This window comes from Eriocheir sinensis, chromosome 6, assembly GCF_024679095.1.
Source record: "Eriocheir sinensis breed Jianghai 21 chromosome 6, ASM2467909v1, whole genome shotgun sequence".
Taxonomy (NCBI): Eukaryota; Metazoa; Arthropoda; class Malacostraca; order Decapoda; family Varunidae; genus Eriocheir; species Eriocheir sinensis.
The window spans coordinates 19,425,733-19,439,940 of record NC_066514.1 but is presented as its reverse complement, the minus strand read 5'-3'; positions in this window follow the sequence as shown (position 1 = coordinate 19,439,940).

Below are 14,208 nucleotides of genomic sequence, written 5' to 3'. Positions count from 1 at the left end.
TGTTGTATGGTAGCTGATGACTATGATGGTGCCTACGATGTGTTGTATGGTAGCTGATGACTATGATGGTGCCTACGATGTGTTGTATGGTAGCTGATGACTATGATGGTGCCTACGATGTGTTGTATGGTAGCTGATGACTATGATGGTGCCTACGATGTGTTGTATGGTAGCTGATGACTATGATGGTGCCTACGATGTGTTGTATGGTGACTAGTGACTATGATGGTGCCTACGATGTGTTGTATGGTGACTAATGACTATGATGGTGCCTACGATGTGTTGTATATATGATGGTAGCTGATGACTATGATGGTGCCTACGATGTGTTGTATGGTGACTAGTGACTATGATGGTGCCTACGATGTGTTGTATGGTGACTAGTGACTATGATGGTGCCTACGATGTGTTGTATGGTGACTAGTGACTATGATGGTGCCTACGATGTGTTGTATGGTGACTAGTGACTATGATGGTGCCTACGATGTGTTGTATGGTGACTAGTGACAGATAAGATGGTAACTGTAATGGTAGGAAATGTATATGAGGAGTTAGGAGGACGTGTGGTCGGCGCCTCAGAGTCCCTGAGTCAACGCGTAGACGCCGAATTCAGCATAATCGTCAGATAATCAAGAACAGTGAATGATGTCATGCCTGATACGGTGCCATAGCAAGGCTTCCTTCAGGCGAGGAGGACAGACGCTAGGCGAGGAGACGAGAGGCAGGAGCGTGAGGCTATTATCCGTGGCCAGGAGACGAGAGGCAGGGGCGTGAGGCTCCTACCCGTGGCCAGGAGACGAGAGGAAGGGGCGTGAGGCTCCTACCCGTGGCCAGGAGACGAGAGGCAGGGGCGTGAGGCTCCTACCCGTGGCCAGGAGACGAGAGGCAGGGGCGTGAGGCTCCTACCCGTGGCCAGGAGACGAGAGTGAGCGCAAGGCTTGTACAGCGTATTACGAGGCTATTATTAGAGCCCTCAATACTTGTGAGTATTATAAGTTTGATGTTGTGTCATAGGAGAAGGTGACATTTGGTGTATTTGATGTAGCTGCAGTAATTGTATTGTGTTGATTGGCACGTGCCGATGAGTTGTATTCTTTTACCTCACTCAGGTTTACACGCATATTAAAAGTGAGTAAAACAAGACGGGTCTTCTGATTTATCCTGCCCAAGCCGCCATAACGCGGCTACAGTAAACAATTAGCGGGTCTATCTGCGGCTGACGTGCCGACCTCGGGGGCCGAGAGATGGGCGCGGGCGGGTCCATGCCGCCGCCGCCTCCGCCCTTCTAGGCCGCCTTGAGCGAAGAGACGAATCTACGAGAGTTAAAGGAAGACTCTCGCCAACACGCTGGCCACCAGGCAACAAACAATAAGCTTACTTGACTGCACCCAGTGGCGTACCGAGGGGGGGTTCATCGGGGCCATGCCCCCCCCCCCGTGTGGAAAGAAAAATAATAATGAATAAATAAATGTTACAGGAAAATAATAGGAATATGTATATTAGTATTACGATTACGAATGTGTGTGTGTGTGTGTGTGTGGGTGTGTGTGGAGTTGAGAGCTCAGTGGAACCGAGTGACCGAGTTATCTCCCCTCTGTTTTTGTTTTGAGGATACAAGGTTTGCTCTGAATGAAAAAAAGTAAGGTGTTAAATGATGGGTTCATAAAATTGTGTGTAGAATGCGATGTCAAGCTGTCAACTGGCGGAGGGGTGTTTGTAGCGGGAGACAGGAAGAAGAGGAATACGAGATTGGGATGGCTCTGGCAGAGAGAGAGAGAGAGAGAGAGAGAGCACGAAAGTCGTAAGTGTGCCTTCTCTCCTTCTTGCCTCTCAGATTTACTTGATTTTAGGTGTAAGGTGCAGTCAAAGTGATTGGAGGACTATATAATTATACTGTAGAGGCACCAAGTGAACTTGTCTGGTGACAGTGGGGAGTATGTAATATGATCATGTGTTATGACGGGGAGAGTGGCAGGCGACGCGAGACGCGTATGGGACCTGTAAGGTCGACCTTTGCCGCTATATTACCACCTTTAATGACCGCTTCGTGCTTGACAGTGGACAGTGTAGAGTGGCTGAGTAACTATTGTATGTTCAGCACTTAAACAATGGAGCTGCTGAGTTGAATAAGAGTAGGTGATCTATTTTGAGAAACATTCATTGACGACGTAGGCTCACGTGGCCGTAGCCTATTCATGTTATCCGTATAATATTTTCTGACCACAAATTCCAAATTTCTGAAAATTATGATTGATAGACTTCATTTTCTGTTTATGTAGTACTCTTTTACTATAGCGTGTGTCATTTCTTGAATTCACGCAGGCTTGGGATTTGTGCCTTTCCATTCTTTACATATTTCCTCCTTGGCCACAAAACGCCAGAAAACGCTTCAAGTACAGTCGCGATATGAAGTGATGTCGCCGCTTTCAGAATGTTTCGTACGGGAGCATTTGAAGGTAACGGAAGTGATGTGTACTTAGTGTTTATGTTATAATGTTCCCTTTTAATGATAATCTATAATACGTTGTGATGTAAAACACGGTAAAATAACGTAGTAGTGCCTGAATTACAATTATACATTCATTTGTTTTAAAAAATGAGACTGCTAATGTCATGTGTTGTCTTCAGTACTGAAGACAACCTTGAAGTGATTTAGCTCACGTCGTGTGCTTATCTTTGCAAAACAGTTGTTAGACGTCGTTCAGATTTAGGCGATATATATATATATAGATATATATATATATATATATATATATATATATATATATATATATATATATATATATATATATATATATATATATATATATATATATATATATATATATATATATATATATATATATATATATATATATATATATATATATATATATATATATATATATATATATATATATATATATATATATATATATATATATATATATATATATATATATATATATATATTGCCCCCTTTCAATTTCTGGGTAAGCCACTGACTGCACCCACAGGTATGGGAATGACTAGTGATTGGTGACTACGCTGGAGCCGCTTGGTGCCTTGTGTTGGGCTCGACTGGTGATACTCGGTGCTTTCTCGACACGGGGCGAGTCTGTGACCGCAGGAAAGAGGTGCCGTGACGTCTCGCGTGATGTGTGGAATGAGAAACTGTTAATTACGGATGACCAAGGCATCGAGTGTTGCAGGCGGCACACTAGTGTGTCGTCACTGTCACTTACTGGGTGATTACGGTGTCGAGTGTTGCAGGCGGCACATTAGTGTTGTGTCGTCATTGTCACTTACTGGGTGATTACTGTGTCGAGTGTTGCAGGCGGCACATTAGTGTTGTGTCGTCATTGTCACTTACTGGGTGATTACTGTGTCGAGTGTTGCAGGCGGCACACTAGTGTTGTGTCGTCACTGTTACTTATTGGGTGATTACTGTGTCGAGTGTTGCAGGTGACACACTAGTGTTGTGTCGTCACTGTTACTTACTGGGTGATTACTGTGTCAGGTGTTGCAGGTGACGCACTAGTGTTGTGTCGTCACTGTTCCTTACTGGGTGATTACTGTGTCAGGTGTTGCAGGTGACACACTAGTGTTGTGTCGTCACTGTTACTTATTGGGTGATTACTGTGTCAGGTGTTGCAGGTGACACTAGTGTTGTGTCGTCACTGTTACTTATTGGGTGATTACTGTGTCAGGTGTTGCAGGCGGCACACTAGTGTTGTGTCGTCACTGTTACTTATTGGGTGATTACTGTGTCAGGTGTTGCAGGCAGCACACTAGTGTTGTGTCGTCACTGTTACTTACTGGGTGGTTACTGTGTGAGGTGTTGCAGGCGGCACACTAGTGTTGTGTCGTCACTGTTACTTACTGGGTGATTACTGTGTGAGGTGTTGCAGGCGGCGCACTAGTTGTGGTGCCCCGCGGGACGCGACACCACTCACTACGCCAACCGCAGTATCACCATCATCCACCACAATATCTACCGAGGGCGACAGCGGTATAGAACGCTAAACATCCCCCTTACAAGAACATTGAAGAACACTGAACACAGCGAGGAACCCGGAGGACATAAAGACGAGGCGCCAGGGTGTCCCCAAACTCACCACTTATCTATCAGCAGTCAACACACGATCAACGGGACATCCATCAGCGGTCAAAGGTTCACGTAAACTGAGCTGCTCGGTGAGTCACCTCCCGCGTGACAGCCACTCTCCTCATTATAAGGATTAGAATCCCTTAACTATAAACTACACACCATAAGATGTCCCTATGATACTCACCCTTACGCTCCTTGTACATATAATCAATCGGTGCTCCCCCTACCTCGTGTTATTGTAAAAGTCAGGCCTTATAGACCATGCCGGTTAGGAAGATTGTTATATAAGTTTGATGTAAGACTCCCATGTTACCCTCGTGATGTATGTTTGTATGTCATGCCCAAACCCCCTATATAAGAAGCATTTTTGCAGGATAGGCTTCAGATCAGCCAGCACTCTGCTCGCTTTCTCTACACTTAGTTGTCCTCCCCTACACAACATGGGCATCCTTGTTACCGTGAGTACGGAGTGAAGTGGTTCCTTAGATGAAAGCGTATCTGTCATAAGAACATAAGAACATAAGAACATAAGAACGCAGGAGTCTGCAAGAGGCCGGTAGGCCTGTACGAGGCAGCTCCTTTGACCCTAAGCTCCCGTGTATCTAACCCCACCTAATATCGCTGTCCATGAATTTATCTAGTCTATTTTTGAATGTGACAATTGTATTGGCACTCACCACATGACTGCTAAGCCTATTCCACTCATCCACCACCCTATTAGTAAACCAATTTTTGCCTATGTCCCTGTTGAATCTGAATTTATCCAGTTTAAACCCGTTACTTCGTGTCCTACCCGGTTCTCTTACCAACAAAACCTTATGAATGTCTCCCTTATTAAAGCCCTTCATCCATTTATAAACCTCGATCATGTCTCCACGCACCCTTCGCCTTTCTAGAGAATGCAAGTTTAACTGTTTGAGTCTTTCCTCGTATGGCAAGTTTCTCAACCCCTGAATCATCTTAGTCATCCTCCTCTGCACCGATTCTAACATTTTGATATCCATTCTATAGTAGGGTGACCAGAACTGAACTGCATAGTCAAGATGAGGTCTAACTAATGCTAAATATAGTTTGAGGAAGACTTCGGGGCTTCTGTTTCTTACGCTCCTTGAAATAAATCCCAGTACCCTATTAGCTCGATTTCTAGCTTGAATGCATTGTGCCCTTGGACGGAGATCAGAGCTCACTAAGACCCCTAAATCCCTCTCGCACCCTGACCTACTTATGAGAGTGTCATTTAAGCAAAAGTTATGTGAGGGGTTGTTCCTACCTACACTCAGAATACTGCACTTCCCTACATTGAACTCCATCTGCCATTTATCCGCCCAGTCATATAATCTGTTGAGTTCACCTTGGAGAATACTAGCGTCCTGATCCGACTCAATTACTCTACCGATCTTGGTATCATCTGCAAATTTACTAACATCACTACTAATTCCTGTGTCTAAGTCATTGATATAAATAATAAACAAAAGTGGACCTAATACCGAACCTTGTGGGACCCCACTCGTAACACATCCCCAGTCAGATCTTTTACCATTGATTTGCACTCTTTGCTTCCTATTGCTAAGCCACGCCTTGACCCAGTTCAAAACTTTACCCTCTACTCCGTGAGCCTGTAATTTAAGCAACAGTCGTTGGTGAGGAACTTTGTCAAACGCTTTACTAAAATCAAGATAGATTACATCATAATTTTCATCTCTGTCAACCGCCTCAAATACTTTATTGTAGAAGGACAAAGCCTGTCCATTGTGTTAGTGGTTATATTTAGGAAATAAGTGATTATAAATCTGTAACAGTTTATTTTTGAGAAGAATTTCTCAGTGTTGTAACAGTATTGACGTCAGTAACCAGCAGTGAGTGAAAGCCTGAAGACTCTGAGTCTCGTTGAGCTAGTCGCTGGTTTTAATAATATTTTTGCCTCTTTGTAGTGTTAAAGTAGTATTAAGGTAGATTAAAATAAATATAAGAAAAGCGACAACGCTTCATCACCCCAATTTACGAACTCCTTTAAGTACTCCTCAAGTACCAGAATATTAAGTCAATTGTCACAGGTGCAAGCAGTGTGTTGTCTCCCTTTAGAGCCCACCTGTGGGTTCCAACACAGTGTTGGGTGATTACGGTGTCGAGGGTTGCAGGCGCCACAGTAGTGCTGTCGTCACTGTTAAGTGGAACACGCGCGTCTGACGGTGCACGGAACTTGTGTGACGGTGTGCACAGTGCACGGAGTGCACGGACAACGGTGGAACACGCGTGTGGGACATTGCACGTACCTTGTGTGACGGTGTACACGGTGCACGGAGTGCATGGAGAGAGTGTTACGCGTGGTGACGGTGCACGCGGTGACAGATAGTGGTACGCTTAGTGCACGGTGGTATTGAGCAAGGCGTGCACGACAGTTGTACTGAGTGCAGTGTGCACGACAGTGGTAATAAGTGCGGCGTGCGGTAAAAAGCGCGGAGTGCACGAGGGTGGTTGAGTGTAGTATGCACGACGGTGGTTGATTGTAGTATGCACGACAGTTGTGGAGTGTAGTGTGCACGACAATGATGGAGTGTAGTGTGCACGACAGTGATGGAGTGTAGTATGCACGACAGTGATGGAGTGTAGTGTGCACGACAGTGATGGAGTGTAGTGTGCACGACAGTGATGGAGTGTAGTATGCACGACAGTGATGGAGTGTAGTGTGCACGACAGTGATGGAGTGTAGTATGCACGACAGTGATGGAGTGTAGTGTGCACGACAGTGATGGAGTGTAGTATGCACGACAGTGATGGAGTGTAGTATGCACGACAGTGATGGAGTGTAGTGTGCACGACAGTGATGGAGTGTAGTATGCACGACAGTGATGGAGTGTAGTGTGCACGACAGTGATGGAGTGTAGTGTGCACGACAGTGGTTGAGTGTAGTATGCACGACAGTGGTTGAGTGTAGTATGCACGACAGTGTTTGAGTGTAGTATGCACGACAGTGATTGAGTGTAGTATGCACGACAGTGATGGAGTGTAGTGTGCACGACAGTGATGGAGTGTAGTGTGCACGACAGTGATGGAGTGTAGTATGCACGACAGTGATGGAGTGTAGTATGCACGACAGTGATGGAGTAGTATGCACGACAGTGATGGAGTGTAGTGTGCACGACAGTGATTGAGTGTAGTCTGCACGACAGTGATGGAGTGTAGTATGCACGACAGTGATGGAGTGTAGTATGCACGACATTGATGGAGTGTGCACGACAGTGGTTGAGTGTAGTATGCACGACAGTGATGGAGTGTAGTGTGCACGACAGTGATGGAGTGTAGTATGCACGACAGTGATGGAGTGTAGTATGCACGACAGTGATGGAGTGTAGTGTGCACGACAGTGATTGAGTGTAGTATGCACGACAGTGATGGAGTGTAGTGTGCACGACAGTGATGGAGTGTAGTATGCACGACAGTGATGGAGTGTAGTGTGCACGAAAGTGGTGGAGTGTAGTGTGCACGACAGTGGTGGAGTGTAGTGTGCGTGCACGACAGTGATGGAGTGTAGTATGCACGACAGTGATGGAGTGTAGTATGCACGACAGTGATGGAGTGTAGTATGCACGACAGTGATGGAGTGTAGTATGCACGACAGTGGTGGAGTGTAGTATGCACGACAGTGGTGGAGTGTAGTATGCACGACAGTGGTGGAGTGTAGTATGCACGACAGTGATGGAGTGTAGTATGCACGACAGTGGTGGAGTGTAGTATGCACGACAGTGGTGGAGTGTAGTATGCACGACAGTGATGGAGTGTAGTATGCACGACAGTGGTGGAGTGTAGTATGCACGACAGTGGTGGAGTGTAGTATGCACTAAAGTGGTGGAGTGTAGTGTGCACGACAGTGGTGGAGTGTAGTATGCACGACAGTGGTGGAGTGTAGTATGCACGACAGTGATTGAGTGTTGTTTGCAATACAGTGGTGGAGTGTAGTGTGCGTGCACGACAGTGATGGAGTGTAGTGTGCACGACAGTGATGGAGTGTAGTATGCACGACAGTGGTGGAGTGTAGTGTGCGTGCACGACAGTGGTGGAGTGTAGTATGCACGACAGTGATGGAGTGTAGTATGCACTAAAGTGGTGGAGTGTAGTGTGCACGACAGTGGTGGAGTGTAGTATGCACGACAGTAGTGGAGTGTAGTGTGCACGACAGTGGTGGAGTGTAGTATGCACGACAGTAGTGGAGTGTAGTGTGCACGACAGTGGTGGAGTGTAGTATGCACGACAGTAGTGGAGTGTAGTGTGCACGACCTTGATGGAGTGTAGTATGCACGACAGTGGTGGAGTGTAGTATGCACGACAGTGGTGGAGTGTTGTATGCACGACAGTGATGGAGTGTAGTGTGCACGACAGTGGTGGAGTGTAGTGTGCACGACAGTGATGGAGTATAGTATGCACGACAGTGATGGAGTGTAGTGTGCACGACTGTGATGGAGTGTAGTATGCACGACAGTGATGGAGTGTAGTGTGCACGACAGTGGTTGAGTGTAGTATGCACGACAGTGGTGGAGTGTAGTGTGCACGACAGTGGTTGAGTGTAGTATGCACGACAGTGGTGGAGTGTAGTGTGCACGACAGTGGTTGAGTGTAGTATGCACGACAGTGGTGGAGTGTAGTGTGCACGACAGTGGTTGAGTGTAGTATGCACGACAGTGATGGAGTGTAGTGTGCACGACAGTGGTTGAGTGTAGTATGCACGACAGTGGTGGAGTGTAGTATGCACGACAGTGGTGGAGTGTAGTGTGCACGACAGTGATGGAGTGTATTGTGCACGACAGTGGTGGAGTGTAGTATGCACGACAGTGATGGAGTGTAGTGTGCACGACAGTGATGGAGTGTAGTGTGCACGACAGTGGTGGAGTGTAGTATGCACGACAGTGGTGGAGTGTAGTATGCACGACAGTGATGGAGTGTAGTGTGCACGACAGTGGTGGAGTGTAGTGTGCACGACAGTGATGGAGTGTCAAATGCACGACAGTGGTGGAGTGTAGTGTGCACGACAGTGATGGAGTGTCAAATGCACGACAGTGATGGAGTGTAGTATGCATGACAGTGGTGGAGTGTAGTATGCATGACAGTGGTGGAGTGTAGTATGCATGACAGTGGTGGAGTGTAGTATGCACGACAGTGATGGAGTGTAGTGTGCACGACAGTGATGGAGTGTCAAATGCACGACAGTGATGGACTGTAGTGTGCACGACAGTGGTGGAGTGTAGTGTGCACGACAGTGATGGAGTATAGTATGCACGACAGTGATGGAGTGTAGTGTGCACGACTGTGATGGAGTGTAGTATGCACGACAGTGATGGAGTGTAGTGTGCACGACAGTGGTTGAGTGTAGTATGCACGACAGTGGTGGAGTGTAGTGTGCACGACAGTGGTTGAGTGTAGTATGCACGACAGTGGTGGAGTGTAGTGTGCACGACAGTGGTGGAGTGTAGTATGCACGACAGTGGTGGAGTGTAGTGTGCACGACAGTGGTTGAGTGTAGTATGCACGACAGTGATGGAGTGTAGTGTGCACGACAGTGGTTGAGTGTAGTATGCACGACAGTGGTGGAGTGTAGTATGCACGACAGTGATGGAGTGTAGTGTGCACGACAGTGATGGAGTGTATTGTGCACGACAGTGGTGGAGTGTAGTATGCACGACAGTGATGGAGTGTAGTGTGCACGACAGTGATGGAGTGTAGTGTGCACGACAGTGGTGGAGTGTAGTATGCACGACAGTGGTGGAGTGTAGTATGCACGACAGTGATGGAGTGTAGTGTGCACGACAGTGGTGGAGTGTAGTGTGCACGACAGTGATGGAGTGTCAAATGCACGACAGTGGTGGAGTGTAGTGTGCACGACAGTGATGGAGTGTCAAATGCACGACAGTGATGGAGTGTAGTATGCATGACAGTGGTGGAGTGTAGTATGCATGACAGTGGTGGAGTGTAGTATGCATGACAGTGGTGGAGTATAGTATGCACGACAGTGATGGAGTGTAGTGTGCACGACAGTGATGGAGTGTCAAATGCACGACAGTGATGGAGTGTAGTATGCATGACAGTGGTGGAGTGTAGTATGCACGACAGTGATGGAGTGTAGTGTGCACGACAGTGATGGAGTGTCAAATGCACGACAGTGATGGAGTGTAGTGTGCACGACAGTGGTGGAGTGTAGTATGCATGACAGTGGTGGAGTGTAGTATGCATGACAGTGGTGGAGTGTAGTATGCATGACAGTGATGGAGTGTAAAATGCACGACAGTGGTGGAGTGTAGTGTGCACGACAGTGATGGAGTGTAAAATGCACGACAGTGGTGGAGTGTAGTGTGCACGACAGTGATGGAGTGTCAAATGCACGACAGTGGTGGAGTGTAGTGTGCGACAGTGCTGGAGTGTCACATGCACGACAGTGGTGGAGTGTAGTGTGCACGACAGTGGTGGAGTGTAAAATGCACGACAGTGGTGGAGTGTAGTGTGCACGACAGTGATGGAGTGTCAAATGCACGACAGTGATGGAGTGTAGTGTGCACGACAGTGATGGAGTGTCAAATGCACGACAGTGGTGGAGTGTAGTGTGCACGACAGTGGTGGAGTGTAAAATGCACGACAGTGGTGGAGTGTATAATGCACGACAGTGGTGGAGTGTATAATGCACGACAGTGGTGGAGTGTAAACTGCACGACAGTGGTGGAGTGTAAAATGCACGACAGTGGTGGAGTGTAAAATGCACGACAGTGGTGGAGTGTAGTGTGCACGACAGTGATGGAGTGTCAAATGCACGACAGTGGTGGAGTGTAGTGTGCACGACAGTGATGGAGTGTCAAATGCACGACAGTGGTGGAGTGTAGTGTGCACGACAGTGGTGGAGTGTAAAATGCACGACAGTGGTGGAGTGTAGTGTGCACGACAGCGGTGGAGTGTAAAATGCACGACAGTGGTGGAGTGTAGTATGCACTACAGTGATGGAGTGTAGTGTGCACGACAGTGGTGGAGTGTAGTGTGCACGACAGTGGTGGAGTGTAAAATGCACGACAGTGGTGGAGTGTAGTTTGCACTACAGTGATGGAGTGTATAGTGCACGACAGTGGTGGAGTGTAGTGTGCACGACAGTGGTGGAGTATAGTGTGCACGACAGTGATGGAGTGTCAAATGCACGACAGTGGTGGAGTGTAGTGCACGACAGTGATGGAGTGTCAAATGCACGACAGTGGTGGAGTGTAGTGCACGACAGGGATGGAGTGTAAAATGCACGACAGTGGTGGAGTGTAGTGTGCACGACAGTGGTGGAGTGTAAAATGCACGACAGTGGTGGAGTGTAGTGTGCACGACAGAGTTGGAGTGTAATATGCACGACAGTGGTGGAGTGTAGTATGCACTACAGTGATGGAGTGTAGTGTGCACGACAGTGGTGGAGTGTAGTGTGCACGACAGTGGTGGAGTGTAAAATCCACGACAGTGGTGGAGTGTATGCACGACAGTGGTGGAGTATAGTGTGCACGACAGTGGTGGAGTGTAGTGTGCACGACAGTGGTGGAGTGTAGTGTGCACGACAGTGATGGAGTGTAGTGTGCGCGGCAGTGGTGGCGTGTAGTGTGCACGACAGTGGTGGAGTGTAGTGTACACGACAGTGATGGAGTGGTGTGCACAACAGTGGTGGTGTAGTGTGCACGACAGTGTTGGAGTGTAGAGTGCACGACAGTGATGGAGTGCATTATGCAAGACAGTGATGGAGTGTAGTGTGCACGACAGTGATGGAGTGTAGTGTGCACGACAGTGATGGAGTGTCAAATGCACGACAGTGGTGGAGTGTAGTGTGCACGACAGTGATGGAGTGTCAAATGCACGACAGTGGTGGAGTGTAGTGTGCACGACAGTGGTGGAGTGTAAAATGCACGACAGTGGTGGAGTGTAAAATGCACGACAGTGGTGGAGTGTAAAATGCACGACAGTGGTGGAGTGTAAAATGCACGACAGTGGTGGAGTGTAAAATGCACGACAGTGGTGGAGTGTAGTGTGCACGACAGTGATGGAGTGTAGTGTGCACGACAGTGATGGAGTGTCAAATGCACGACAGTGGTGGAGTGTAGTGTGCACGACAGTGATGGAGTGTCAAATGCACGACAGTGGTGGAGTGTAGTATGCATGACAGTGGTGGAGTGTAGTATGCATGACAGTGATGGAGTGTAAAATGCACGACAGTGGTGGAGTGTAGTGTGCACGACAGTGATGGAGTGTAAAATGCACGACAGTGGTGGAGTGTAGTGTGCACGACAGTGATGGAGTGTCAAATGCACGACAGTGGTGGAGTGTAGTGTGCACGACAGTGATGGAGTGTCAAATGCACGACAGTGGTGGAGTGTAGTGTGCACGACAGTGTTGGAGTGTAAAATGCACGACAGTGGTGGAGTGTAGTGTGCACGACAGTGATGGAGTGTCAAATGCACGACAGTGGTGGAGTGTAGTGTGCACGACAGTGATGGAGTGTCAAATGCACGACAGTGGTGGAGTGTAGTGTGCACGACAGTGGTGGAGTGTAAAATGCACGACAGTGGTGGAGTGTAAAATGCACGACAGTGGTGGAGTGTAAAATGCACGACAGTGGTGGAGTGTAAAATGCACGACAGTGGTGGAGTGTAAAATGCACGACAGTGGTGGAGTGTAAAATGCACGACAGTGGTGGAGTGTAGTGTGCACGACAGTGATGGAGTGTCAAATGCACGACAGTGGTGGAGTGTAGTGTGCACGACAGTGATGGAGTGTCAAATGCACGACAGTGGTGGAGTGTAGTGTGCACGACAGTGGTGGAGTGTAAAATGCACGACAGTGGTGGAGTGTAGTGTGCACGACAGCGGTGGAGTGTAAAATGCACGACAGTGGTGGAGTGTAGTATGCACTACAGTGATGGAGTGTAGTGTGCACGACAGTGGTGGAGTGTAGTGTGCACGACAGTGGTGGAGTGTAAAATGCACGACAGTGGTGGAGTGTAGTATGCACTACAGTGATGGAGTGTAGTGTGCACGACAGTGGTGGAGTGTAGTGTGCACGACAGTGGTGGAGTATAGTGTGCACGACAGTGATGGAGTGTCAAATGCACGACAGTGGTGGAGTGTAGTGTGCACGACAGTGATGGAGTGTCAAATGCACGACAGTGGTGGAGTGTAGTGTGCACGACAGTGATGGAGTGTCAAATGCACGACAGTGGTGGAGTGTAGTGTGCACGACAGTGGTGGAGTGTAAAATGCACGACAGTGGTGGAGTGTAGTGTGCACGACAGCGGTGGAGTGTAAAATGCACGACAGTGGTGGAGTGTAGTATGCACTACAGTGATGGAGTGTAGTGTGCACGACAGTGGTGGAGTGTAGTGTGCACGACAGTGGTGGAGTGTAAAATCCACGACAGTGGTGGAGTGTAGTATGCACTACAGTGATGGAGTGTAGTGTGCACGACAGTGGTGGAGTGTAGTGTGCACGACAGTGGTGGAGTGTAGTGTGCACGACAGTGATGGAGTGTAGTGTGCGCGGCAGTGGTGGCGTGTAGTGTGCACGACAGTGGTGGAGTGTAGTGTACACGACAGTGATGGAGTGTAGTGTGCACAACAGTGGGTGAGTGTAGTGTGCACGACAGTGATGGAGTGTAGTGTGCACGACAGTGATGGAGTGCATTATGCAAGACAGTGATGGAGTGTAGTGTGCACGACAGTGATGGAGTGTAGTGTGCACGACAGTGATGGAGTGTCAAATGCACGACAGTGGTGGAGTGTAGTGTGCACGACAGTGATGGAGTGTCAAATGCACGACAGTGGTGGAGTGTAGTGTGCACGACAGTGGTGGAGTGTAAAATGCACGACAGTGGTGGAGTGTAAAATGCACGACAGTGGTGGAGTGTAAAATGCACGACAGTGGTGGAGTGTAAAATGCACGACAGTGGTGGAGTGTAAAATGCACGACAGTGGTGGAGTGTAAAATGCACGACAGTGGTGGAGTGTAGTGTGCACGACAGTGATGGAGTGTCAAATGCACGACAGTGGTGGAGTGTAGTGTGCACGACAGTGATGGAGTGTCAAATGCACGACAGTGGTGGAGTGTAGTGTGCACGACAGTGGT